General features: G+C 35.7%; 1 long non-coding RNA gene across 1 annotated transcript in view; it reads right to left on the minus strand.

Annotated features, from left to right (window-relative positions):
- Positions 1-368: 368 nt before the first annotated feature.
- Positions 369-27,843, minus strand: part of LOC109491399 — a 36,763-nt gene continuing 9,288 nt past the window's right edge. Inside the window, exons 4-12 of the long non-coding RNA XR_006585276.1 lie at positions 27,370-27,675; positions 26,956-27,048; positions 25,398-25,520; positions 23,593-23,721; positions 18,486-19,408; positions 17,370-17,592; positions 5,334-5,407; positions 2,980-3,123; positions 369-2,431 (exon numbers count right to left, since the gene is read on the minus strand). This is a non-coding gene — a long non-coding RNA (uncharacterized LOC109491399). The remainder of the gene's footprint in view (positions 2,432-2,979; positions 3,124-5,333; positions 5,408-17,369; positions 17,593-18,485; positions 19,409-23,592; positions 23,722-25,397; positions 25,521-26,955; positions 27,049-27,369; positions 27,676-27,843) is intronic.

Raw genomic sequence — 27,843 nt, forward strand, 5'->3', positions numbered from 1 at the left:
CCACTTGAAAATATAATGGGCATCTCAAACTTAACATGTCCAACACTGACCTCCTGATACCTGCCTCTCCCTATTAAGGTTGTAACTCCTCCTGAAGTTATTCCCATCTCACTTAAACAGTAATTCAATCTTCCCTACACCTTGTGGTGGCTTTTTTTCCTCCTCTCTTTCCCACTCTTCACATCGATTGCATCAGCAAATGTTCTTCATTCTGCATGAAATTGTATCCAAAATTAACAACTTCTTCCCATTCCATTAACATCCTTGACACCATCTTTTCTTGCCTCGGTTATTGCCAATAGTCCCTCACTAGCCTCCCTCTTTTGCCCCCAGTTCTCCATAATTTATCCTCTCCCCAGAAAGCATGGTTATTTTCTTGTGATTCCTCTTTTCAAACATAGTTCAATGGATTTCTACATCATTCAATGTAAAAACCAAAAGACTATGTTGAACAACCACCTAAGTAATCTGGTTCCCTGATATCTCTCTGATTTCGTCTCTTAATATTCCCCCCTTCATTCTCTCTGTTCCAGCCACCTGGGTCTCAAACATGCCAGGAAGGCCCTCTCTTTACTGCTTTCAGATTAGCTGTTCCCTCTGCCTGGAACATTACTGGTTGTCTCCCTGCGGATGTCCACATACCTGAATTTCTCATTTCTTTTGGTTCTTCACTATACAGTTAACTTTTCAGTGTGATCATCCCTAAACATCTTATCTAAAATTTCATGTAGTCTGACATCATTTTATGTTGTCTTTCTATGCTTTATTTTTTTTCTTAACACTCATTACTATTTTATATACTATCTAAAATATGCATTTTACTTATTTATAGTGTTTATTTTGTGTCTCTTTGAAGTGATGTGATTTGAAGCCAACTGGAGAAATTAGCCTTAAAAAGGAGTAATAGCAGTATATCCATTATAACAGGTGAGAAAGAGGATAGGATAAATGCCCACATTAGTGGGTTCATAAATCTGATTAGTTGAGGAGTCCGTAATCTACTCCATAGACAGGTGCTCCTGTCTACATACATATTGTCTCCAAAAGGCTTGGCTGGGCAGATTTCTTGGAACTATGCCTTGAAAAATTCTTTATGATTGATCAGTATTGTGCTTTATAATAATATCTGAACACTTTGACTATTGAACATGTGTGGACGTGAGGCAGATGGAGAGGAGTAGTGGGGACAAGAAGAGAGAAATATGCATATCCAAATTCAATGTACTTATATTCACTTGAGCTTAAAAATTCTTGTCAATTTAAAAAGTAGCTGGATCTATATCTGTAGTTTTAGCTGTGATTGTGTCAACTCAAATGTACTAAAAAGCCTGAAATCTGGTTGGCCCCATGAAAGGGTCAGTAGTTCATTAACTCCAAGATCACTTGCAGTAAGTATCAGTTATAGGCTCATAAGAAAACTATCCAAACAATACCAGTCTAATTTGGTCATCCAATAAGTGAGGTGATTTCCTAGATGAACAGACATTTAGATTTCAAAGATTGGGTTATGAATTAAATTGCGTCCCTCCAAGAAATCTTGAAAGTACCCAGTACCTATGAATGTGACTTTGAGAATGAAGTCTTTGTAGATCAAGTTAAGTTGAGCTTATTAGTGTAGAACCTAATTTAATATGACTAGTACCCTTCTGAAATGGAAACCTAGGAAGAGACAGATACACACACAGACAAGGAGAACACCGTGTGAAGATAATGGCAGGGATCAGGGCACTGCATCTATAAGCCAAAGAATGTCAAAGATTGCCAGACACCAGCAGGGGTTAGATGAGAGGCATGGAACAGAATTTTCCTCACAGCCCTCAGAAAGAACCAACCTTGCTGACATTTTGATCTCAGACTTGTATCTAGCAGAGCTATGAGACAATCTTGTTATGTAAGTCACACAGTTTGTGATACTTTGTTATGACAGCCATAAGAAACAAATACAATCCTACTCTTTTAAAAACAACCAGAATAAATAGGATTCAACTTGTGGCCACAAGAATTTTAGTCTGATAAGATTTCTAAGGCTGAAAGAGTCATTTAAAAAAAAATTAGACTTTTCAATTTAGAACAATTTTAGATTTAAAGAAAAATTGCAGATATACTACAGAGAATTCCCACACACAGTTTCCTTTATTAACATCTTACATGAGTAGGGTACACTTGTAACAACTAATGAACTGATATTGATACATTACTATTAATTAAAGTGCACACCTCACTCAGATTTTCTTAATTTTTACCTGTGTCCTAGCCTGTTGAGGATACCATATTGCATTTGGTTGTAGTGTTTCCATATGCTTCTTTCTCCTATGACAATTTCTGACTTCCCTTGTTTGTTGTTGGCTTGATGATTTTGAGGAGTACTAGTCAAGTGTTTTGTGGAACATCCCTCTGTTGGGATTTGGCTGATGTTTTTCTCATGATTAGACTGGGACAGTAAGTTTTAGGAGGAAGATCACAAGAAATAAGGTATCATTTTAATCACATCATCATATCACCAACATGACTTATCACTGCTGATGTCAACCTTGATCACCCCGCTGAGGTAGTGTTTGTAAGATTTCTTCACTGTAAACTTATTCTATCCCACCCCATGTGTATGATACCTTTGGAAAGAATTCACTATTCATAACCCATACTTAAGTAATGGGGATTTATGCTCCACCTCCTTTGGGGTAGAGTACCTACATAAAATACTTGGAATATTTTTGCAAAGGAGATTTGTCTCTTCTCCTCAGTATACATTGTAATTACCTGGAATAGCTATTTCAATACCCTGAAAATAAGGAGACTCTACAAAGAAGAAAACTTAAAAATGTTACTATATAATTTCTCTTTAAAACAAAATAAAACAGTATTAGTGGTTTGATCTATAACAAAGCAAATAAATAGAAATAATAATCTATACTTTCTAAAGGTTTCCTCTGACCGTATGCCATTAATTTTTCTCTTACTATAGCATGTATTATCACTTACCAAGAGCATGAAAATTGATTCCCAAGTATGAAGGAAATTTTTTACTGGATCACAAGATGATTTAACCCCTTTCATTGTCACATGGAGTGTTTTATATCCTTGTGTATGATCCAATACTGCCCTTTCTTCATATTTATCCTCCTCCTGGGGTATGATAGAGAATAGAAAAGGAGAAATCCTTGCGTTTTCCCAAAATGGTAGACTTTTTCACTAACCACGAATATGCTCAAATCCAGACATTCTAGATTTTGCATTTCAAAATATGGAGTTCCACTTCCAGCTCCTTTCTCAGATAAAACTAGTTAAGTGATATTATGGGAAAGCTCATGCTTCAAGGATCCCAATAGAGTATATTTAATGCATCAATATTATTCATTCAGCAAATGTTTGTGGAAGACTGGCCATGTACAAGGCACTATCTTTGGTTCCGGGAAAACAGCAATGAGAAAGTGCAGATTAGGTCTCTGTTTTGACATAGTTTTAAACTTAGTGGAGAATATAGGCATTGAGTAAGAGAATTACAAATTTGCTAGGTCACATGAAGAAATTTAGGATACTGTGAAGGTATAAAATACGATCAGGTAGTGGGTGGTAGGCTAGTTAATTTAGTGCAGAAAAACAGGTTTCATTGAGAAAATTATGTTTAAGCTAAATTCTGCAATATGCATAAGAGTCAAGTAAGCATTAGGAGTCAAGTTAGAGATGATTATCACATAAAGTGATCTAGTCCCGCTTTGAGTGAGAGTAAAGTTTCTCCTTGCTTTACAAAGGAAAAAGGCACTTTAGAAAAGATCTCAAATAAGGCTAATGTTAGACTTTAGAAAACTTTTGGAATGCCAGTTGAAAACTTCTTATCCTGGACATTTATTATGCATAGGTAGGGACAATTTCTATCGGAATCTTCATCTCAAAAACTCCATGGATATAGAAACAATACATTACATCTATAATAGATGTAATGGTTTTCAATAGCCAGCCTCTCATGCAAAAGCTAAAATTGTGTGGTTGTCAGGATGTTTGCTACAAAGGCAGAAAAAAAAATCTGAGGCAGCAGTTTCCCAAATGTGGTGACAGCCTAGTCATAAAAGAACATTCTACTTTATTGTTATGAATATATTAATCATTCCAGTGGTTTACGGTGAATATTTTCTACCATTTACAAGAAAACATCTGCTACAACTAGATGAATGATTAGCTGCAAAGTACATAGCAATTTTGTTTTTAGGGATTGCTTTCTAAAGTACCCCCATTTCACCCTCCACTTCATTCAGGTGCATGAATAGAGACATAGGAGGTCATTTCCAGAATTTTCTGGGTCAGCAAAAACAAATTCTTGAAGAGGCTCATAAGATAAAGTCTTTGCTTCTCTTAGAATTTGAGTATCTCTTTGAGATCACTCCATCCCATTTTCAAAGAGTTCTATCCCCCCTCCCTGATCACTTTCTAGGACTATTTTCAAGGTTAATGTTTAAGTGTTAATTAAGCCTAGCCATCTCTTAAGAGATAAGTAAGTAAACAGGCTAGCCTTGATAACAAGGTTTCTAAGACTGGACATAAAGGAATGTTAATGCATCTTTCATAATGGAGGCAATATGTTTATAATCTTAGACTTAAAGTAACTATGGTTACAAAGCCTTGTTCTGCCTCACCTTTACTTGATTCCTTTCACTGGGGATTCACCTCTGTCATCAAGAGACAGTCTCCTTGGCTAATAGCAACTCAGTTTGTCACCATAAGAATACAAAGATTAAATGTCTTGTGAACAGAGTACAAATTTTTTTTTTATCTGCTTCAGAAGTGTCTTTTCAAGAAGGAAGACTTGGTCAACAAAGAGAGAAGTGTTCCCAGTTTAAACCAACTTTCTAAAAAAAAAAAAACATTGGCTTTCTATTGTACTTGAAGTGCTTTATCATCAATGATTACCTAGCAGTTGCTACAAGTCTTTAAACCCATAGTCCTGATGTTGACTAAATGCTTCAAAAAGAATTTCTGAAGACACTTAGGGTAAAGGGGTCAAGAAGAAGATATTATCAGGATATTATTTAAAATACTAAATTTAGGATGAATTGCTGTAGACATCTTCTCAAAGAGTGTTAAGGAGGTAGGAAATTAACATGAGAAACAAAGCAGGACTCAAAATGTATCCATAATCTATTTTATAAAACAATTTAAAATATATAAAGATGAAAGGAAGTACATGAAAACATAAAGGGTCGTTATTTCAGGGGTGAGATTATGGGTGATTTGCCACAATAAGCATATATTACTTAAACAATTAGGAGAGAAACAATAAGCTTTATATAATAATTATTTTAAACAACAGCTACAACTTGGCAATCGTAAAAAGGACTCACTGTGAATCTGGGACACTTTCAGAGGGGGCTGGCAAATGATATCAGGAGCTGTGAAAACACTGATGATTTTTCACCTGGCGAAAAAAAAAGAGTAATGAAACATGAAGGCTGGCTCCAACCATTTGAAAGACTGTCAGGTAGAGGAGTATCAAGACTTATTTTCCAAAGACTAGAAGTTCTATGGAATCAGCACTTGTCTTAATTTAAGAAAGACATTTCTAACAATAAGGGAACAAACTGATATTCAAGAAGAAGTTGGATGGATATCAGACAGTTATAAAAATGATGCTGAGTGAAGACTAAGAATATGGGGTTTTTAAGGTCCTTTCAACCCTTGGATTCAATTACTTTAAACATTGCTAACATATTTGCCCAAGACTCTAGAGGTCATAAGTCTTGGTTTTTCTTTTCCTCTCTGTTCTTCCCCCTTCCCCACTCTCACTTTCCTCTCATAGTGACTGAAAATGCTGAGTCCAGCATTTTCCAAGGAGTCACTGGGGCAAATTGCCCTTGAGCACAATGCTAAAGGAGCAGTCAATTCCTCATGATAACACGCCTGATATAAGTAGAATAGAAATTACAGAATATAGTGACTCCTCTAAGTCACAATGACACAATGTGTCAATTATGTACCATAAATAGTAAGGTGGGGTTTCCGTGGCTTGGGGTTTGCAGGGACTTGAGAAAAATAACAAAGAGTAAGATGGGATGGGATCAGATTTCTACAGCTCATCTGATCACAGATTTAGAAATGACCCATATTATCCAGTCTTTTCTCTATTTCATCAATTTCCATACCATTTTACTCAAAATCTGTGATCAGTTTCCCAGACATCTCAGTCTCCTTCCTAATTCAGGATGCCACTTCTGTGATCCTTAATGAGTGTGACCTCCTCACCTTTCTTTGGCTTTAGGTAGAAAGCAAATATTTTTGTAATACCATTCTTTTAGGGACCAGCCAAATAGTGTCAGAAACTTTGTTCCAAACACCAATAGCCATTTATCTGCTAGTAAAAGTAACAGAATATAGATATCTAGAATTCTGGGTAATTTCGATATTTAGATTACTTACTCTACTCAAAGGCATGAATACCAGAGGAATGATTGAGCCCGCTGGAAATGTTCCCTTGATAAATACTAAAAATGTGATTTTTTTTTTTACCTTTCTTCTGAAATATAAAGACATGTCATAAAAGGGAGAACTGTAATTCTTAATTCTCTTTTTTCGGAGAAAGCCTCTAATTTCAAATCCATCATGTTAAACTTTCCACGGTCACTTCCCATGTTCTGGTTTTTTATTTGGGAAATACTGTCCTGTACACGACAGTATTTATGAGACTGTAGACTTGTTCTCTACAGATAAAAGAATATAAATAACAAGAGGAACTGCACAAGGGCTATTGCAGGAGTTACAGAACTAATATACATACAGTCTTAGGCCAGCTTTCTGTACTCAGTGGGAAAGTGCTGTTATTGTTATTGTCAATGGTATTGCTATTAACAGATGAAACTGATGTAGTCTACATAGACTACATAGACTGCATACTGCAGATTCCACTTCTATTTATTCAGAATCTATACGGTGCAGTATTGCAATCTATTTTTATTTAATCTCCTTGTAACTTTGAGTGAAGAACTTTGTCCCTCTCTATTCAGATAAGGGATAGGCTAAATAGCTGATGGATATTAAGGAGGGCACTTGTTGGGATGAGTACTGGGTGTTATATGTAAGTGATGAATCACTAAATTCTGCTCCTGAAACCAATACTACACCATATGTTAACTAACTAGAATTTAAATAAAAACTTGAAAAAAATAAACAAATTCATTAATAGGATTAAATGAATGGATGAATGAATGAATGGATAAATAAATAAATAAATAAACAAACAAACAAACAAAGGAGTAAGTATTGCTTGGATCACAAAGCTATTACTTCCTGGGGTAGACATATTAAACCCCTATCCAAGATACTCAATTGGTACAGGACTCATGTGAGATTCAAAGTCATGTTTCTGCAGAGTTCTCCATCCTGCTGTGAAGGAGAATGCTGTGAAATATTAAGGAAAACAATACATCTTAATAGTGACAAGCCCCCAAAACCTCTGATTGTTTATGATGTCTTGGTCTTCACATGATGTACCTCATAATTAATTTTTATCAATAGAGGATCTTTCTTTGTTAACCATTAAAATCCTATGAATGAATTATATTTCAAATAATCCCATGAGTAAAAAAGGGGTGAAAAAAAAGCATTGATCACAATGGAAGTCCAAAAATGGAGACAGAAAATACTGGCCAAGAAAGAAGAAAGAACAGGTGTTTGCCCTTATCCCACACTCCTTCAGACTGGAATATGGGAGAGCAACACTCTTGTTTTTGTGGATATGCGCTAAAGAAAACAGAAAAATCCAGCCAACTTGTGCAGTGAGTCTCATGAATATGTAGAGAAGTGTTTACATGTCTTGAATTGAGAATGGAATTCTAGTGCCTTTAGACTGTGAGCCAAATTTTAGGAGGCCAATATAAGCCTGCTTGTATTGTCTAATCATTCTCTCTTCTGGGAACATTCTAATTTAGCTAAAACCAGGATTTGGACTTGGCCTAGCTATAAATTAAAAGAATACTACATGGCTATGCAGCTCTGCTCAAGAGTTTATTTGCTCTTACATTAAAAAATAACTCAAGTCACTCTCAATGGATTCATTAAAAACCTGATTTCTCCACTTTATAGCTATTTTGCCTGGCAGATGGGATCTGTTTTTTTCCTTATGCTGCATTTTTTGAACTAAGTATATATGGTGGGATAGCAGTATACTCTCCCGCCAACAAAAAAGCCACATGCATATTTCAATAAAATCACATTATTTGGCATCTACTGTCCACATATGTTCATTTGGCTATTGCTGGTCCAAGCCAATAATAGCCACAAGGGAAATGAGTGTTTGAAATTTAAACAAGGAGCTCTAAATTTTCTAAGAGAGAAGAGGCCTCCTGACAGGTAGATCAGTCTCTAATTCATTTTTAATGCTGTTGACAATTCCATAAATCATTGTTTCTCTCCCATTATGTGCCAGCTTCTGTGCTGTAGAAGTTTGAAAAGAAAACTTCTGTATGCTTTTGGGTGGGGGTGGAGGATTAGGTAAGACTCTTTGAATGATCTTTTAAGGATGAATAATTCACCATGCAGAGAATAAAGAGCATTCTGAGCAGCCAGAATGGTATGGGGGTATGGTGAGTTCAGAGGTAAAGCAATTCTTCATTGTGGCTCGAGGGCACGTGGTGGAATGGATGTAGAAACTTAAGTAGGAAGGGGATGGTATAGATGATGGATTTCTTGGTGCAAAGAGTCATTGTCAAAAGTTTTTAAATGAAGAATGTAAGCTCTATCCCTGTGAGTCCTGAGAAACAGTATTATGTACCTAAAAATGTGAAAAGAAAACCTGATGTCCTTGCCCCAGCAAAGAATGTCCATAACAAAAGCCTGATGTTAAGTGGACAAATAAGCAGGGACAAAAGTTAGCTGGAAATACTGTTGTAAGTGAAGAACCAAAGCATGCAATATCTTAGAATACCCACAGATTTTTTTTTTATTCTGATTTTTAAGAATCTGGTTGGGAATTGGGACAGAACAAGGTGCAGCTGAAATTACTGTGAATGTTTTTTGTATAAAGTCAAAACCACCCGGAGATACCATTTATTTATTAATTTCTTATATACATCTTCCAAAAGAGTATACAGATGCATTTTTCATACAGCAAAATAATGGTGGTTGAAAATGTGACTAAATCCATGTGTCTGAATCAGCATCTGTAGTATGAACACACTCTTATTTGGATTCACCAAATTTCTATTACCTTCCAACATTTCCAGCTATAGATTTTCATCTTATATGGTAGTGTTTCAAAATTGCATGCATAATATAGTCCAGAGCTTGGCTCCCAGAATCAGACAAACCTGAGCTCTGTCCCACTTAAGAGCCATAGGACCTGTATAAGTTATCTGATTCTTTTTGGTATTAACTTTCTCAACCGTTAAAAAGAAAACTCAGATACAGGCCCATATCTACCAAATAATTATTGTGACGATTAATTAAATTGTTTGAAAAATGCTTATTATAGTGTCTGGTATATATTAAGAACTTGATAAATGTCACTAGCTAATTATGTAATTATTATCATCACCCAAAGATAAACACAATCAGATGTTTGAGAAAAAAACATCTGTTAAGACTACTTTATCTATACACTGAGCCAGTTGACTCACTGCATTTTGCTTGATTAAATAATGATAAAAAGGATAATAACATACACACAATACTTTAATGTCTAAGAAATATTCCCTCATGAATAAATAACTTGGCACCAACCCTGTGAGTTAGGAAAGATAACATACTATTGTTTACAAAGAAAGAAAAAAAAAAGAAATCAGGATAAAATATCCAAGAGAAAAATACCTATAAATGCAAGACTAGACCAAGGAGATAAAGGGGAAAGGAAAAGCCTTTCAAAAAGATTAATTTGTCACAACAAATACTTTCAAATAATCAGAGTGGAAAAGACATCATGCCTTCCAGTGAACTGACAACTGACATTGTCAAATCAAATGATGGGGAGCCAACAGATATCAGACTTATCTAACCTTTTTTTTTTAAATAACTAGCTATTGATTTCTCAAGTTTAAACAATTCATTCCAAAAGGCATATTTCAGTTATGCTTATGACTCTTTTTTTTTTGTAAAGTTTATTTACCCATTCTGAGAGGGAGAGAGAGAGAGCGCGCGCGTGTGCGCGCACACACAGGAGCAGGGAAGGAGCAGAGAAAGAGGGAGAGAGAGAATCCCAAGTAGGCTCCACACTGTCAGTGCAGAACTTGACGCGGGGCTTGAACCCACTAGCTGTGAGATCATGATCTGACCTGAAGTCAAGATCTGGACCCAACCCACTGAGCCACCCAGGCACCTGAAGATGCTTGTGACTCTTAACATACAGTATCACAAAAATATCATAAAGTATTTATTTAAAAGAGGCATGATTTTTATATACCCAAGTTTGTTTTAAAAAGTACATTATTGAATAAAGTTTTAGGTTCTCTATTTTTAAAACTTATACATTTATAGACTGAAATAACAGTCACTGTATTTACCTATTATTTAAATAATTGATCAGTAAACTATAATATAGACTTTGAGACAACAGTTCTCAAACTCTACAATGGTGTGCTGAAAATGTGGAGAAGGGTTCCACTGTTTAGTTGAATATGGCCAGTCATTTACCAAGTTCACATTTGATTGGATTTTCTTTAATATTTTCATCAATAACAGTTCTCTTTTAAAAAACTGATGTCCAAGAATTGTTGAGTCTGACAAAATGAATGTCCAAGTATCACAAAATATGTACTGATGGAATTTCTGAGAAAGGTGATTGTGCCTAATAGAATAGTTAATATATTTTTGGTGTCATATATTCCCATGTTTAAGATTTCTGTTTTATATACCTATAATAGAAGTTATAGTTTTCTAAATAGTTCTGATTCCAGCTCATGTAGTATGATTGAATATTCCACTAATCCATATACCATTTTGAGTACCATGATATTCACTTGTTCTGCTTCCTGATCAATGTTGATAAGCATTGCCTCAGAAGTATATGTGTATCTATATCTATATATATATATATATATATATATATGCGTACATATGTGTATATATATATATACATATATATGTATATGCATATATATGCATATATGTATGTATATTCTAAATTTCTTTGAATTCTTGAGTATCAGACAGTACACTTGGTTAATTAAATGTATATAGAATTGATGCATTGATATCTCTGGGTTGTTTTTTTTTTAATTTTTTTTTAACGTTTATTTATTTTTGAGACAGAGAGAGACAGAGCATGAACGGGGGAGGGCAGAGAGAGAGGGAGACACAGACTCCGAAGCAGGATCCAGGCTCTGAGCTGTCAGCACAGAGTTCAACGTGGAGCTTGAACTCATGGACCACGAGATCATGACCTGAGCCAAAGTCAGATGCTTAACTGACTGAGCCACCCAGGCACCCCGATATCTCTGGGGTTTTTAATCCCAAGTGCTTTCACACTAATGGGGGAAAAACACATTAATGCAACTTTTCCTTAAGGTTACAAGTGGTGTAGCAACCAAAAATACTTTTTAGAGGTTTCTTTGGCACTTATATGATAAACTTAAATGAAGAATTCATGTATATGTGGCATAAATATAGGAATTGTGCTTATTATTCATTATAGAAAGTGATAGCAATGGCAAAATAAAATATTGTTAAAATATGTAGGCTAAACAGTCTTTCAAAATAAATTTGGATAATATATGGTAAAGAAGATATAAAAACCTTTAAAATTCAGATTATTTTTCTTGGAACACCGTGAAATCACCAGGACCATGGACCTGTTATTGGCTTCCATTCCTTATATTTGTATCTAACTACTGCTTCCAGAATCAGTGTGAATATCCAAAAAAAGGGGGGCACTGCAAGTTTGAAAGTTCTATGGTATTACAGCTAGAATCCAAAGGGATTTCTGTAAAGCAAAGTTCACTGACCCTTCTAGCTAAAGGAATTTCTCACGTGTCTCAGAAAAGGTAACAACCAAAAAGCAAAACACGAAGGATATAGGACAAGAGAGTCTTGGTTCTGCGATGTATTCACTGCGGGACCGAATTCTCTGAGCCTCAGTTTCCTTGTCTATAAAACTTAAAGACTAGAGGGGCTTTAAGGTATTTTCCAATTTTGTGCTTCTGTGATTCCAAGTAATGCAAGATTCTATACTCTGTTTAAGTGTTGCCCCCTTGTTTTGCTTGGTTTTCTGACATGTAATATAGCTAGGTTATAATATCTCAAATTATGAATAGAAGGTTATTTTTGCCTGATCCTATGTGAACTGATTTGTATCACTATTTATTAATTTAAAATGTAAATATATATATCAAAGTCATGTAATACTGGAGGCTTTTGTTAGAGAGAAAGATGGTTTTTCTGAATGCCACACTGCACATTCATTTGTAATAATGTGGAATTTTAAAGAGTTTTAACCAAAACTGTCTTAAATATATAATTCAAAAGGAAATTCCCCACAACCTTTTACCAAAAACATAAATAGGCCTGTGCATATGTGTGTGTGTGTGTGTGTGTGTGTGTGTGTGTGTGTGTGCACGTAGAGCTGGGGTTAATTTATGTTAAGCACTTAATAAATGATATAAGGATCATTAGCAAATAATACTTAGATCATAATAACTGTAGTATTAGAATTTATACACTTCAATTATGATATGACGAGGACTTATGTAACCATTTAGTGATTCTCAAAAAGGAATTATATTCATTCCAGTATGCTACTAAACATTCTCTTTGGAATTTTTAAATCATTTAAATAATCCCCAGGGGTTATTCAAGATATGGTATGTAAAACTACTATAAAATGCCCAGATGTTAGTAAAACTTTGGTCTTTTATTTTCTAATACATATTCCTATAAAAGTTTTATAATATTTCATTTAAAAAGAATACAATTTATTTCACCTCTTCCTAATTGTCCTTAATGTTTAAAAGTGACTCAATTTCACATATTAATCAGATAAGCAAGAAAGGCAGAACTCTTCAAAAGAGCTTTATCAACATTTTACTTTGCATTTCCCAAGTTCCATTCGAGAAATACTGGCTCATAGCAAATCCATGAGAAACTATAAAGTAATACAAGCCTTGCTCAGAATTCTCTCAGGCAATTACTAGAAACACCATAAAAATGTGTGATCATGGTATCAGATCATGGATGTTTCCGAGGGATCACTCAATTATGTATTTATTCCCATTTTTTACCAAAGGTGTTCCTTGGGATACTAGTTTTTCAAAACACCCCTGAAAAAAGGGACTCCTAGTTAAACAATTTGGAATTTTTTGCATACTATGTCTTCCTACTGAAAATTTACAAATCACAATTGAATATTAGAGTTCTTAATAAGTATGGCAGTGCAATCTGCTATTTATTTGTTTAGCACAGAATTTCCTCGTTGTTGGTGTTGTTTTTTACTCTAAGACCCAAGGAATTCTCTCTCTTCCCTCTTTTCTCCTTCCTAAATACTATGAATTTGCATTCCATGGGATACTCACTGGGAAATGCTGCATTAAGGACCCAGGGCCTTGGGAGCCTCTATACCATAGCTGTGGTACTGGGGACTGTACCTGTTACTCAAATGGCATCAGGTAATTCTTCTGACATTAAAAGAAATAATCCTTAATGATTAGAGCAAAACAGCGCGCATGTACTTAATGACACTGACCTGGATACTGAAAAACGGTGATGGTAAATTTCATATCGTGTGTATTTTGCAACAATTTAAAAAGTAAATGAATAATTTAATCTTGTTTTAAGGCACTATTAAAAAGCAAGATATTTTTTAATGCTTGAGAGAATGACTTGCCTTGTAATAAAAGCAGATTCTTAAAAGAAAAACCATCTAAAACCCCTCCTCTATCACCAGGAAACACTGTCCTGGCCAAAAGAGAAGACGGTGGTGGATGGTGAACTATACGACAGTTGTCAGAATAAGGGAAATACTCTTTTTCTTCCTTGTGCTTCCACTCCCTAAATCCCCGTGGTGTTACAGTTGCACTAACAGATTTGAAAGGAGGCTTCCATTTTGCATGGCAAAAAATAATACAGTGTTCTAAAAATGTAAAATGGCATTTCACAAGTTTTTTTAAAAAAATATTTCATTTCCTGTAGTGGCATTAAGAGTAAAATCTGCTGTGTGGATTTTTAAGGTTAGGTGGAATACATCTGACTTATCAAAGCATGTATTAATAAAGGAGAATTAACAAATTTGTGAGAAATAGACTTAGAGAAGGATTAGTGAACCATAAAAGGATTGATGAACTATAAAACTCATTGCAAAGCTAAGAATGTTGAAAAACATTGGTCTCTTGGGCTAATGTCACCTACTAGACTGTAAGTTTATGAAGGCAGGGACCACATCCATCTCGTTCACTACTGGTTTTTTCATGCCTCTAACAGTATCTAGTGTTGCAGACACTTAATAAATCCTTTTGAGTGAGTTAGGAAGTTCAAGATAGAGGTAAAACACAGAAAGTTGCTTTTTAGGCAATGTTTAAAAACTGACACTAATGAAAGTACTTCTCAGTTAGTAAATGATTCAAAATATCACCAGTTGAGCATTTAGATAACTAATAAGTCACAACTTCATTATTCGTGTTAATCATTTGCTACTATATCCATCCAAATCCTACATATGGAATTTTATTCATAAACCAATACTCTACATTTCAAGAGACCAATATTGTCAACACTTAAGCACTTAATATTCAAATCTTTACATGAATCTTTTTGCCTCATGGGCTATTGAGAATGTGTCTCATGAAAGCTGGGCAATATCTTTATGTCCTTTTTAAGTCGAGGCATTATGATTAAACTTTCTCTACATTTTTAAGATATCCAGTGGAAGAATATTAATTAAAATGTTAATATTCATTATTTACATTAATTAATATACTGGTGCACCTGGGTGGCTCAGTCCATTAAGTGTCTGACTCTTAGTTTTGGCTCAGGTCATGATCTCACGGTTTGTGGGTTCGAGCCCTGCATCGGGCTCTGTGTTAATGGCATGGAGCCTGCTTGGGATTCGGTCTCCCCCTCTCTCTGCCCCTTCCCTTCTCTCTCTCTCTCTCAAAAATAAATAAACATTAAATTAATTAATATTCCTTGAAATTTGAGCTATTTGCACACAAACATTAAAGTGAAGAATGATGAACTGGTGTTTCATACAATCCTGACAGAAGATTTAGAGATGAAAGAGTATGAATTTGTAAGAATATAAAAAAGAGGTATCTACTGCTTTGAAATATATTTCCTGAACCTTAATTATTGGATTTTATGTCTCTTATTTAGAACAAATAAAATATAAGCAGGAAAAATAGAACATAGTATCACATGATTGGCTAAAACGGTCAAAACTTTGGAATCGCTTTGAAATGTATTTTAAAAGCTCAGCTACTTTGACTTTTTTTCTATTATAGAAACATGAAAAGTTATTTCAACTGAATTGCATACATAACTCCTGGAGTGTAGACAGTTGCTATTATTTGTTCACTTCATCAAAATGCTTTTTTAAATTCTTGCTACATCTGTATTACCAGGTCCTGGAGAAACCAAGGTGAAAGAGGCCCAGGAGAAGCCAAACCTTCTTTGCTATTTCTAACAAAGGAAATGCCATTCTTGCCACTAACTCTTGGAATGATTTCCAAGTTCTCTAAAAATAATTTAACCTGTGTCAAATAGCTGTCTCATCTGGAAAACTCAATAAATGAGTGTAGAAGTTAGAAAAAGCAGGGGGAAAGTTAGGTGTTAAACTGAAATGGTATATCCCAGGCATGTTGGATTGAAAGTCCAAATTAGCCAGCACACTTCCATACATCTGCTCACTTTTCTTTAAACTTGAGCTATATTATTGCAGAAAAGCATAATAATCCCCACTCTGATCTTGTATTTCAAGTGAAAGAGCCTGAACTATCTCAGCATTGGCACTTTTGTAAACGGGTATAATGGGTAGATGAGTTTCTTTCTGGGGTCAGAATTTCTAAATTCCAAGGGCAGATTCTATACGGAGGAGAAATAAGAAGAGTAATATAAATTATTTCTTCCTCATGACAATGATTCTAATTCAGTGTTGGACTTTAGTGTGAGGAGGACATGCCTGCTAAATCATGCTTCATTTTATCTTGTTAAGTTTATTTATTTATTTTGAGAGGGGGGAGGGGCAGAGAGACAAGGAGAGCGAGAACCCCACGCAGGCTCCACGCAGTCGGCATAGGCCTGATGCAGGACTGGAACCCACAAACCACGGGATCATGACCTGAGCTGAAACCAAGAGTCAAACACTTAACCAACTGAGCCATGAGCGTGTCCCAATCATGCTTCATTTTAAACAACAGTTGAACTCTTGGGGTGCCTGGGTGGCTCAGTCTGTTGAGCCTCCGACTTCAGCTCCGGTCATGATCTCATGTGGGTTCGAGCCCCGCATCCAGCTCTGTGCTGACAACTCAGAGCCTGGAGCCTGTTTCAGATTCTGTGTCTCCCTCTCTCTCTGCCCCCGCCCCCACTCACACTCTGTCTCTCCCTCCTTCAAAAATAAATAAACATTAAACAATCGTTGAACTCCTTGTAATCTTGTGCAAGTTATTTCTTAGAAGCCAAATCACCCTTCACTGTACCAGAATAACCGTTTACATGTGGAAAACTCAGTTAAATCCTTATAAATATAAAAAAATATACTTTATTTGTTCAAAAATGTAGGTCATTATGCATTATTTTCTTAACTTGAAGCATTCTAAAATGGCGGTTATTAAAAAAATGAATTTTTAAATTGTGTTGTATGAGTTTGCAAGAAAATTCTATTTTAGAGTTTTCTGGTTATTCAATTATCTAAGATTATCATTCATGGTATATTGGTCCGTGAATGAAATGGTATTGCTTGAAATGATTTTCAGATATCTACTAGTGTTCTCAAGCAGAAGGACTGGACTATTTTTAGGAGGGATGACCTACCATATGACTACTAACTTTTGCAGGGTACCACCTAAATCAACATTATTCAAGATGACTTAAGAAAGATGAAAATATTCCAGACTTTAAACATGTCTCTGTTTTCTTTTTTGATATGAAAGACAACCCACAATTTTTTTTGTAAAGAAATGGGGCAACAGCCACTTGCATTATTTCCTGTTGACTGGTCTAAGAAGGAAAGTGAAACTCAATTTGTTTAATGGGTCACGTGACTATGCAAGTACAAGCACATGCTTTGACTTTGCCCACTCTCAAAATTTGTTTTAGAGCTTGGGGTGGAAAAGGAGGTGAAAGAAGATAATATATGGACCGCCTGACATTTGCCAAGAACTGTGTTTAGCATTTTACACACATGGTTTCACATTTATAAAAAGTTAAGCAGTACATAAGGAAACAAATTCAACCAAAAGAAGTCTTACTCTTTTTTACCCTGCCAAATCTAGAGTTTCTTGCCTGTCTTAATAGGAGATAACATCTCTAGTAAGGAAGAGAAATCTGGTTTCTTGCTTCTTTTCTCTGTAGTCACTGTTTTTTTAAGTCTTGAAATGAAGGGAGTCCAGCGGTGGATGGCAGCCCAAAAGAGAATGTTGTTTTTCTATATCTTATTCTCTTTGCAGGTCAGATAGGTATAGCCAAGAGACACTTAAAAAAAAAAAGGTAAAGAAAATGAACAAGTACTCAGAATGCTCATAGTTTTCAACTGAGTTGATAAAAATAGTTTAAATGAAATTAAATATAAACATAAAACTTTAATTCCAAATACTGTAGTTTGAGGGAAAAAAAAGATAAGGTCATCATGACTCTATTAAGACTAAGCCAAATTTAAGAATAATCTCTTAAAGGGGCGCCTGGGTGGCTCAGTCGGTTGGGCATCTGACTTCAGCTCAGGTCATGATGTCGGTGTTCCCAGGTTCAAGCCCTGTGTCAGGCTCTGTGCTGATGGCTCAGAGCCTGGAGCCTGCTTCGGATTCTGTGTCTCCCTCTCTCTCTGCCCCTCCCCCGCTCATGCTTTGTCTTTCTCACTCTCAAAAATAAATAAATGTTAAAAAAAATTAAAAAAAGAATAATCTCTTAAAGTGTTACTTATCAAGTCCTTGATACCGTTTAAAAACATTAAGTTTGGCCTATTATATGTATGCTATAGATTTGTTAAATGTGCTGAGATATAGGAAATGTAAGTAAACATCAGAAACCATACTGAATTGATAACACCAAGTATTTTTAATAAATCCTTCAGTAAATTCTATCCTAAATCAGTTTTGATTCACAAGCTACTCTAGACATTATATTTAAGTCAAATATCTAGTCTGATTTCTTTTTCTATTTTTATCCCAATCAAATAGAGATAACATGAGAAAAGCACTTCCAATCAAGAAAATTATTGTTTCTAATGTGAATTAACCAGTAGTTTGACATTTTAGATTTAGTAGTTCATAAACTACTTGAGAAGAAGAAATACAATCATATTTAACGTTAGATCTTTCTTGGGCTTATCAGAGGGTGTGTGCTTACAAATAGTCAGCTGTGGAACCTACCTGGTTGATGAGCAATTTGGGTGAAGAATACCAATGTGGATTAAAAGCCTAATTCCCAGCAGGCCCTTCTCTATGGGAAATCTGTCTCCGAGGGCTGGCTAAGAACTTGCCTTGCTCACTGACTTTTTTCCTGTAGGCTGACCATTGATGGGGAGAACACCACTAAACATTTTGATGATTCATTATAAGTGTGCACATCATACTTTTACACTGATTTTTATGTGGCTTCGTCTTAATGGTCTCCCACACCAAAAGTCATGTTTGAAATACAATACATTAACAATCTGAAGCAGACTGAACTGTGAAGCAGGATACTGAGAATAAATAGATGAAATTCTAGACATTTCTAAAGAGGATCCAGCTACTTAATAGCCACTGAGGTCTTCGGTGAATAGGTGTGAATATTTCAGTGCAGTCCAACCTGAACTGAGAAGCAGTTCTTCAATCCAAATTTAAATACCGCCTGTGCATATAAAAAAAAAAGTTTTATTTATTAGTCCAAAATGTTACTATGATTGGGATCTTGAAAAAACATTCTTTTTCTTGGGCATGTTCTTCAGCAAAAAGCAGTTGGGAAGGGTAGGTTAGAGAATGGAACTTGTCTTTGGAAGCCATAAAGTTGAAACGTCCTGTTTTTCACCTCACAACAGGCGAAGCTGGGCCGAAGATAGTTGTTGAGTAAGTACATTTCTCTGCCAAAGTTAAGATGATGAACCATGGGTGAACCCTGGCAACATTCTATTCACCCACTGAAAAGCTGCTAGTATTTGGTTATTGAGGCTCGCCCAAATCATTTTCCTCACACGTTGAACCCATTCTCTTTGAGGGGCAAGTGCAGCTTCCAACATGAGAGTTACAGTGAGCTCTGTGGGTACACTGACACTTCAGAGCACAGTTCGATCCATACTGGCCTGACCTGCATTCTGTGAGGGGGAAAAATAAAAATAAGGGCAATTCAAATATGCTTTTTTATCACATAGTCTTTTTACTACTATTTCTTGGAAACGAATAGGATAATGATAGACTTGTAAAGAATTCTGGTTAACCATGTGGTATCTTTTTCCCATGCTAGAATGTTATATAATAAAAGTAAGGACTTTAATGGAAAACAGGAGGAAGCTGGGGGTGTCAAGGAAGTTAGTGACAAAACTGAAAAGAGGAGAAGGCAGGACAGCAGCTTACATTTTTAAAGTACCTTCTCAGAATTAGATTGTTCAATAGAGCTTACAACAGTGGCATTCTGAGGGACCCAGGGAAAATGGATTAGTTATCTTGAGGTCAGAACAAGGCAACACTCGCTCAGAATACGCAATATGTGAAATTTGTCTTTAGGTTGAAACACAATCATTTGAGCTTATGTTGTTGAAAATGAAATGCTTTTAAATTCAACTCTTTCATCTCTTAAAATATATCAAAAGGGCCATAGATGTCCTGTATACCTACCTCTGTGAAATCCTGCTATATGTACTAAAGGGATATAACTATGTTTAAATTGAATTGCGTTGTGATTACAACTGGTGGAAGAATAAAAGGAAGGGATAAAAAGAGTTAACGTTTTATTAAAATAACTAAAGATGGACTAAAAGGGGTCCTTCAAATATCACACCCCAGTCTGGGTGTTTGGTATTAGTCCAGAAGAGAATTAGCAGAGAATTAACAGGTTCTGTCTCTGAAGGATTGTGAGGTTAGGGAGAAAGTCCAGCCCAGTCCAGCCCATGGAAACAGAAAATCGATTCATACTTTCTAGTCACACTGGCAAGACTAGGAATTAAATAAATTTACCAATATTTAAGGATCAGAGAAATTTAACTTGTAGTAATAACAGTCACCTCGCTCTATGCAGTTTACAAAATGGGTTCCTAATACATTATTTCATTTGGTTCTAACAAACACTTGTGAGGTAGGCAAGGCAGTGAGGTAAGCCCTCTCATTCTGGAAAGAGATAAACCAAGGTTCGCTGTGGCTTAAGAAATCTTCGTACATGTTATATCCCAGGTGAATGGCGGAGCTGGATTTCTAACTTCTCGTCTGTTGCTCTTTGGTCATTCTCCACTATTATGTAGAAGGACAAAGTATCAAGCATACATATAGAAGAAAGACCAAATAAGAAATTAGAACACTGGAAAGTGGAAAATTTAGAAAAAAAAATATATACATATATGTAATAAAAATATAAAACATAGATAATAAAAATATATAACATACATAATAAAAATATATAACATATATATAATTGTGTGTGGATAGATAGATGATAGATGATAGATGACAGATAAATAGATACTAGAGCAAGTCTTGAGTCTGTAGGCAAAATTTTGTTAAACATTTCTTTAGTACCTCAAAATTCTCTTTGGTGGGTTGGAGAGTCAACCTAAATTTACCATGAGCAGTTGGATTTTTTTTTTTCTCTTGGACAATGAAGATTGCTTAAGAGGTGCTTTAGAGCTCTTGCCTTAAGTAATTAACTACTTAGATTTTAAATATGGTATAAATGGAGACTGAGAAATCAATTTTGTAATTAATTGCTTTGATAGAGTAATTCAACTCTTTCCTAAAGGAAGGTACAACAGGTAGGTAAAGGAGTTTGGGAGGTGATGTAAATGCTGCTCTGAAATGAATCTCTTCTTTAAAACTCCAAACTTTATGAAGTTAAAAAAGAATTCTGTCATTTCAAATTCAAACTAACGCATTCACCTCTGCCCAGTGTGTGGGAGGAAGTTTGGTGGTAAGACCTAAGTGTTCTTGTTTGTAAAGGAGTTATGAATCAGGATCTCTCCTGAGCAGTTCAGAATCTGATTTTAATTTATAAAAATACCACATTTTCATGTTAATAACGATGTGTATTTAAGACATCTGTTTGAATGTCTGCAAATGTTAATTTACCAAGAGGGTGGGGAAATAATCCAATAAAAAGCTGCTACATTCTTTTATGAATTAACATTATGGCTGTTTAATGGGTCTTTTACCAGAGTTCAAATTAAAATGAGGTCTTTTATCTTTATAGTGCCTGCATAGACACAGCTGCTCACAGTTAATATCACAGATGAACTGTGCCTAATTGAAAATAAAAATGCAAATAAAAGACCCTGTAGTACATCTGTGTAGGCTGTGGGTATCCCAAAGAGCTCGTGACAAGAGGGGCCTTGAAGTGCCCACTGAGAATGGACACATTAGTACACATGATCCACTGTCACGTGGTAATTACTTGGGGATGAAAGAGCCTATGTGATACACGAATTTTGTCCATGCAAAGTCCATAGAGTGAGGCTTTAATTTCCAGCCTCTCCATCAGCTCTCTTGGTTTAGGGGCTAGCATTAAGCCACTTCTGAGTGCTGTCCCATAGAACTTTCTGCAAAGACAAAAATGTTCTATACTGCGTTATCAAATACCGTAGCCACTTGAGCACTTGAAATGTAATGTGCGACTGAGGTGAATTTTAAATCAAACCAAATTTAAATTAAATAGCCACCTATGGTTAATGGACAAGGCATGTTAGACAACGCGGATAGAGAACCAAAAGCAATTCCTATGATTGCAAAGGCACCTAGCATAAATTAAAACGTCTGGCACATAGTATGCATTCAATAAACACTAGTGGTTTTTCTTGATATTTAGATCAAACCACAAATGCTACAAGCATTCTGCCTTTCCTGAGCATTTCATTGGTGACATGCATGCTGTGGCTTCACCAAGATGTTATGTAAATGTTTATCCTGACATATTTAGTTTAGATATGATAAGGTTCCAGGACTTTTGTCTACCATGACCCCGTGAAGAATGCAGAGAAGAGAAGCCAGAATTCCTTCAACAAAAATTTGCTACAGACTATCATGTGCTGGATGGACAAATAGACAGTGGCTCAATTCACAAGCCTGCAGTGCAGCAGAACACAAGGATTAGACATTTAAATGAAGCAGCTTTGCAAGAAAGCAATGCCCGTATCAACAAGTGCCTGAGTTGGAAGAACCCATAAGGTTCCAAGTCAGTATTCATAACCCCTTTACCTTGGTCTCAAAGTCTATAGAAAGGGAAGAAAAAAGTAGAGGAAAGGATATAACACTCTTGATGAGCTACTGGAGGTTCCTTATTCTGGCCTGTATACAGATACTCACACATACAGTATTGACCACTAATAGTATTACCCAAAGTCTGAAAACAGTCTGCCTGGGTTCAAATCTTGGTTATGCCACTTACTACCTTTCTGTGCTTCCATTTCGTCATCTGTCAAATAGGAATAACCATAGCAACAACCTCATAAAGTGGTGGTAAGAATTAAATGAATGCATGCAAAGTGTTTAAGATGGGGCAAGGCATTCCAAAAAGTAGCTTTTTTCCCCCCCACTATTTCTTAGAAGCAAAGTGGAGTGGGGGAGATGACGCTGCGTAAGAAGTACTCTCCTATAGCCTGTTACTATGGTTTTCTCAGCATTACTGAAATTCCAAGTTACAGAATCATAGATTAGTGCTGGAAATGATCTTAGCAATATGTAGCCTCAACCCTTCTTCCTGGCAAGGAGGAAAGTAAATTCTGAGATTAAATGCTCTACTTTGGATCATAATTTGTGGCAGGGTCAGTTCTTCAGGGCTATAGTGAAATATATAAAATCTTTTCATCTAGTAAACATCCATCAAGTTAAATAGCAAGTGATGTATCAAGGATCCATTCAATCTACTTTCTCCTCTTCTTAAGACACTCCCTGAAGATTTAGGATTTTACATTCCAGGTCATTCTTGTGAGTGGAATGGAAAATAAAGGATACATCTCAATTTACAATGAGTAGGTGGGAACTCGGTTCTCAAGAATACTATTTGGATCGTACCTTAATTGCCTTAATTTTAGTTATTTCTCTGAATAACTTTTGTGATGAGGGTATTTAACTGGATTACTCTGAGGTACTTACAATGTGCCCTGTCTCAGCTGTGGTGCTGGATTTGGGTGCCTGTGATGTAACAGCTATATACCCTGGTTAATCGTACTAAGGCAAGGTGACAAGCAGTGGTGGGGCAATGTTCTCTAATTTAGTAATGTTTTTAGTATGAAAACGTCTGTATATCTCCATGTGAACCATGAATTAGAGGGACATCATGAGGTGCTTCGGTTCATACCACCATCACATGTGGCTCCAGTTTTCTCAGGTGGGTAGAAGTATTTTCCAGTTACTGAGTGGCAGGAACTTTCTCATTCACAGTCACAAAGTTGATGGCAATTGTCTCCGAACATTCCAAGTGAACACTCTACCAAGGAATACTGAAAAATTAACCCTCTGAGCTTTCACTGATGCACTTAAATTGAGATTAAAATACAATTTCCTCGGGGTGCCTGGGTGGCTCAGTTGGTTAAGCATCCGACTTTAGCTTAGGTCATGATCTCATGGTCCCTGAGTTTGAGCCCCATGTCGGACTCTGTGCTGACAGCTCGGAGCCGGGAGCCTGCTTCAGATTTTGTGTCTCCCTCTCTTTCGGTGTCCCTCCCTTGCTCGCACTCTCTGACTCTCTCTCTCTCTCTCAAAAATAAATACATATTAAAAAATTTTAAAAAAATACAATTTCCTCAAGATTAAGTCCCAACTAACAAAATGGGATGGTAAACTGATATTTGTTGGTCAGAAGAAGGGAGGGAAGTTTTGGAATTTTCAGAAAGAAGCTGCATTGTATACACGATTTCACATTCAGGTCTTAAAATCTATATATTTCGACAATGGTTTATATCTGTCAGAATGTGGGTAAGCTTTTTGAAGATAGGAATTTAAGGAAAGAGACTGAGTCCACTAACTAAGGGCATTTTAATACTTTTCCTTAAAAAGCTATTTATTGTGTATCTCCTCAGAAGACTGTTAGCTCTATGTTTTCCACTATATTCCCACATTTTAATGCAGAATCAGGCACATAACAAGAGCACATTATTGAATCACTAAATAATAAATGAATAAAGGATGGACAAGAAATACTATATATAAGGCTCTAGTGACAAATGAGGATATGGTATGAGACTAATATATAAATCTTTTTAAGAGGCAATAATTTTGGTTCACATAAAGTCAAATTATTATATTATATATCATAGTATTATTATCATGGTTGTTGTAATGATATGCACAACACTGCACATAATAGAGAGTAAAATTGGACTTAGAGTTGTTTACTAAGAACTGTGTAGTTTGGTATTGTTTAGAAGTAGGCTGATCAGAGTCTTTTAGGACTTTATCATACTTTGTTTCAAACTGAGTAGCCCAAATTCCCACCTCCATCTATTCATCCACGTTCATGGCTGCCACTACTTTCTTGTGATAAAAGCCCAATTCACATCTTTCAATATTTTTTCATAAAACCCTTATATTTATTTCAATTCCATTGAACCCAACATAGTCTTTTAAAAACACTTAATGAAATATTTTTCATTCAGAGGGAGATCATTTGTCCACTAAAAGCTAACAGCTTTTGGGGTGCCTGGGTGGCTCAGTCGGTTAAGTGTCCAACTTCAGCTCAAGTCATGATCTCACAGTCCGTGAATTCGAGCCCCGCGTCAGGCTCTGTGCTGATAGCTCGGAGCCTGGAGCCTGCTTCAGATTCTGTGTCTCCCTCTCTCTCTGCCCCTCCCCTGCTCATGCTCTGTCTCTCTCTGTCTCAAAAATAAATAAAAAATATCAAAAAAAAAAGTTAACAGCATTGGTGATGTTTTGAGATATTAAACAATTTCATTTATAGGAGGCAAAACATTTTGATCAATCAGAAGCAAAATCAGAAAGAACAACTATACTGGCGTAGAATGAATTCTTGTCTCTTTAATGTCCAAGTCGGAAGTTTAGATGATTATTCCATGTTTTCAATTGGAGTTTGTATTTTGGCCCTCAGTTGGAAAGATCTCATGGTCACACAGAATTCCCATATGTCTAAAAATGCTCTGGCTATACCTTTTTCACACTGGTGGAAACCTGCTGGGCAAATGCACTGTCCATGCACTGCATCACAACTGGCTCCATTTTTGCAGTCACAGATGTGAGCACAATCCAAACCATAAAATCCAGGAAGGCACGCTAGAAAATAGAAGTGTCAAAAGGCTATGTTGTCTTTAAGAATAAGTAATAAATGACATGCTCTAGGTCATTTTTTTTCCCCAAGACTAAAGAAGGAGATGAGAGCAAAGAATTAGAAAACAAGAAAAAATTATATGGAGATGAATATCGACAATAGTTTAGTTATATAGATAAATGAATATATAAAATGCCATTCTATATAAGTCATCTAGAAAAATCCATACTAAAATGTAAAATATCTTCAAATAGATAAAATTTATTTGCTATGATGAGCTATAGTCTTACAAAGATTTCACCAAAACCCTCTAATACCCTAAACACCTAAAACTATGTTTTCGAACTTCAGATTCAGGCTAAATTTGGCAAGAATGGTTTTTCAATCAAATTGTTTAAGTAAATTAGGGTATCTATGGAAAGTGATTCACATGGTTCTTTTTTTTTAAAGTTTATTTCACGTATTTTGAGAGGGTGGGGAGGGGAAAAAAGAGAGGGAGAGAGAATCCTCCCATGCTGACAGTGCAGAGCCTTACGTGGGTCTAGATCCCACAAACTGTGAGATCATGACTTGAGCTGAAATCAAGATTCAGATGCTTAACTGACTGAGCCACCCAGGCACCCTGCATATAGCTCTTAATGGTTGAAGTCCTGGGAATGTATGACAAAGGTGGGTATGAGGAAATCAGGGGAAGAAAAGAAGGAGAAAGGGAATAAAAGAGAATATGATATATATATATATATATATATATATATATATATATATATATATCACCTACTATATTTTATATATATATATATATATAAAATATAGTAGGTTAACATCTTAAGAAGAAGTTAAGTTTTAAAGTCAGTGAAATATAATATTTGGAAATTTTCCTTAGATGATCCATAAAGTACAATATAGAACTTTCTTTTAGGAAGTCCAGTATAACCTGTTTCTCTTCCATGGTTGGAGATGGTTAATATTTTTGTGGCTGAATATCAAGAAGTAGTACTTGGTTTACATTTAGAGACCATGTAATCCAAGCAAATGCATTTCTTTAAATGCTAAAATTGTCATCTGTCCAGAGAGATGACCTGAGAGAGGTGTGTGAGAGCTAAGCTTGACTGCAAAAAATAGATTCTCATTTCCTATCTTGAGCTTTCTTTAAGGCTGTGCTTACCACTCATCAATGGGAAGGGGATGAAATTTACTCACCCTTCAATTACCCATATTCTCTCCCCCCTCTCTCCCTCCCTTCCTTTCTCTATCTCTCTCTCCTCTCTCTTTCTCTGTGTCCCCCACCCCCCTTCTAGAGTTGGATTTGGCTAGGTTCCATGTGTATGATACTTGTCCAGCATGCATGGACAGATTCAACATTAGGAAAAACTCATAATCAGGGAGAAGAAAAAGAAGGTAAAACCAAAAGGAGATAAGGAAATTTTACACAATATATACCCTTCTATTGTCTGATCTCATAAATCTTCAAAAATAAGTAACAAAGGAAGATCCAATGCAATGTTTCTTCTGTTTGTTCTTGTACAATTGCTACTGAAAACACATAGAAAAAAAATCAACTATACCTTATCTCTTTTATTTTAATTATATATAAAATTGAATTCATAAAGATTGCTTTGCTCAACTTATTCATTTCTTTCAATAATACTATTATTCTTCCAGGCTCCCTGGCTCAGAACTTACAGCCATCTTTGATTCCTTCATTTTCCTCATCTTCATGTCCAAATCAATTGCCTAAAACAGTCAATTATTCTTCCAAAATAATCTTTTGCTCATTCATTTCCATTTTTATCCCAGTCTATATTTTAAAAATTCTAGACCATAATTATAGCTTCCCGCATAGATAATACTCACAACTATCCTTCCCGATGATCAACAATGTACCCACTTTGCAGATTTGTTTCACCAGAGTGATGTCTCCTGTCTGCTCAAAATCTTCCTTGATAAGCAGCTACACAGAAGATGAAATTTATGGGCTTCGAATAAATATATTTTACTCTCTTGTATCTGTTACTCCGATCTTGAAGACAAAACAAACGAAAACTACAAGACGTTTGATTCAATACTTCCTGACCTAAGAAACCTCAGAGTAGTTGGCGAGAATTCTAAACTTCAGAAAGCTTAATAAGATTTGTTCCCAGGAAATATGTTTGCCAGAGCCTAAAAACAAGTTGAAAGACATGGGAACAATTTTGTACATTAATATTAGTTAAGAGGCTCAAAAAATTATCTACCTCTAAATAATTAATATTTATCAAGTTTTGCCATGTCACATGCTTCAGTGCTAAATACTTACATGTATCTTCTTATTTAGTCCTCATTATAATC

The sequence above is a fragment of the Felis catus genome, chromosome C2, assembly GCF_018350175.1.
Source record: "Felis catus isolate Fca126 chromosome C2, F.catus_Fca126_mat1.0, whole genome shotgun sequence".
NCBI classification, from domain to species: Eukaryota; Metazoa; Chordata; class Mammalia; order Carnivora; family Felidae; genus Felis; species Felis catus.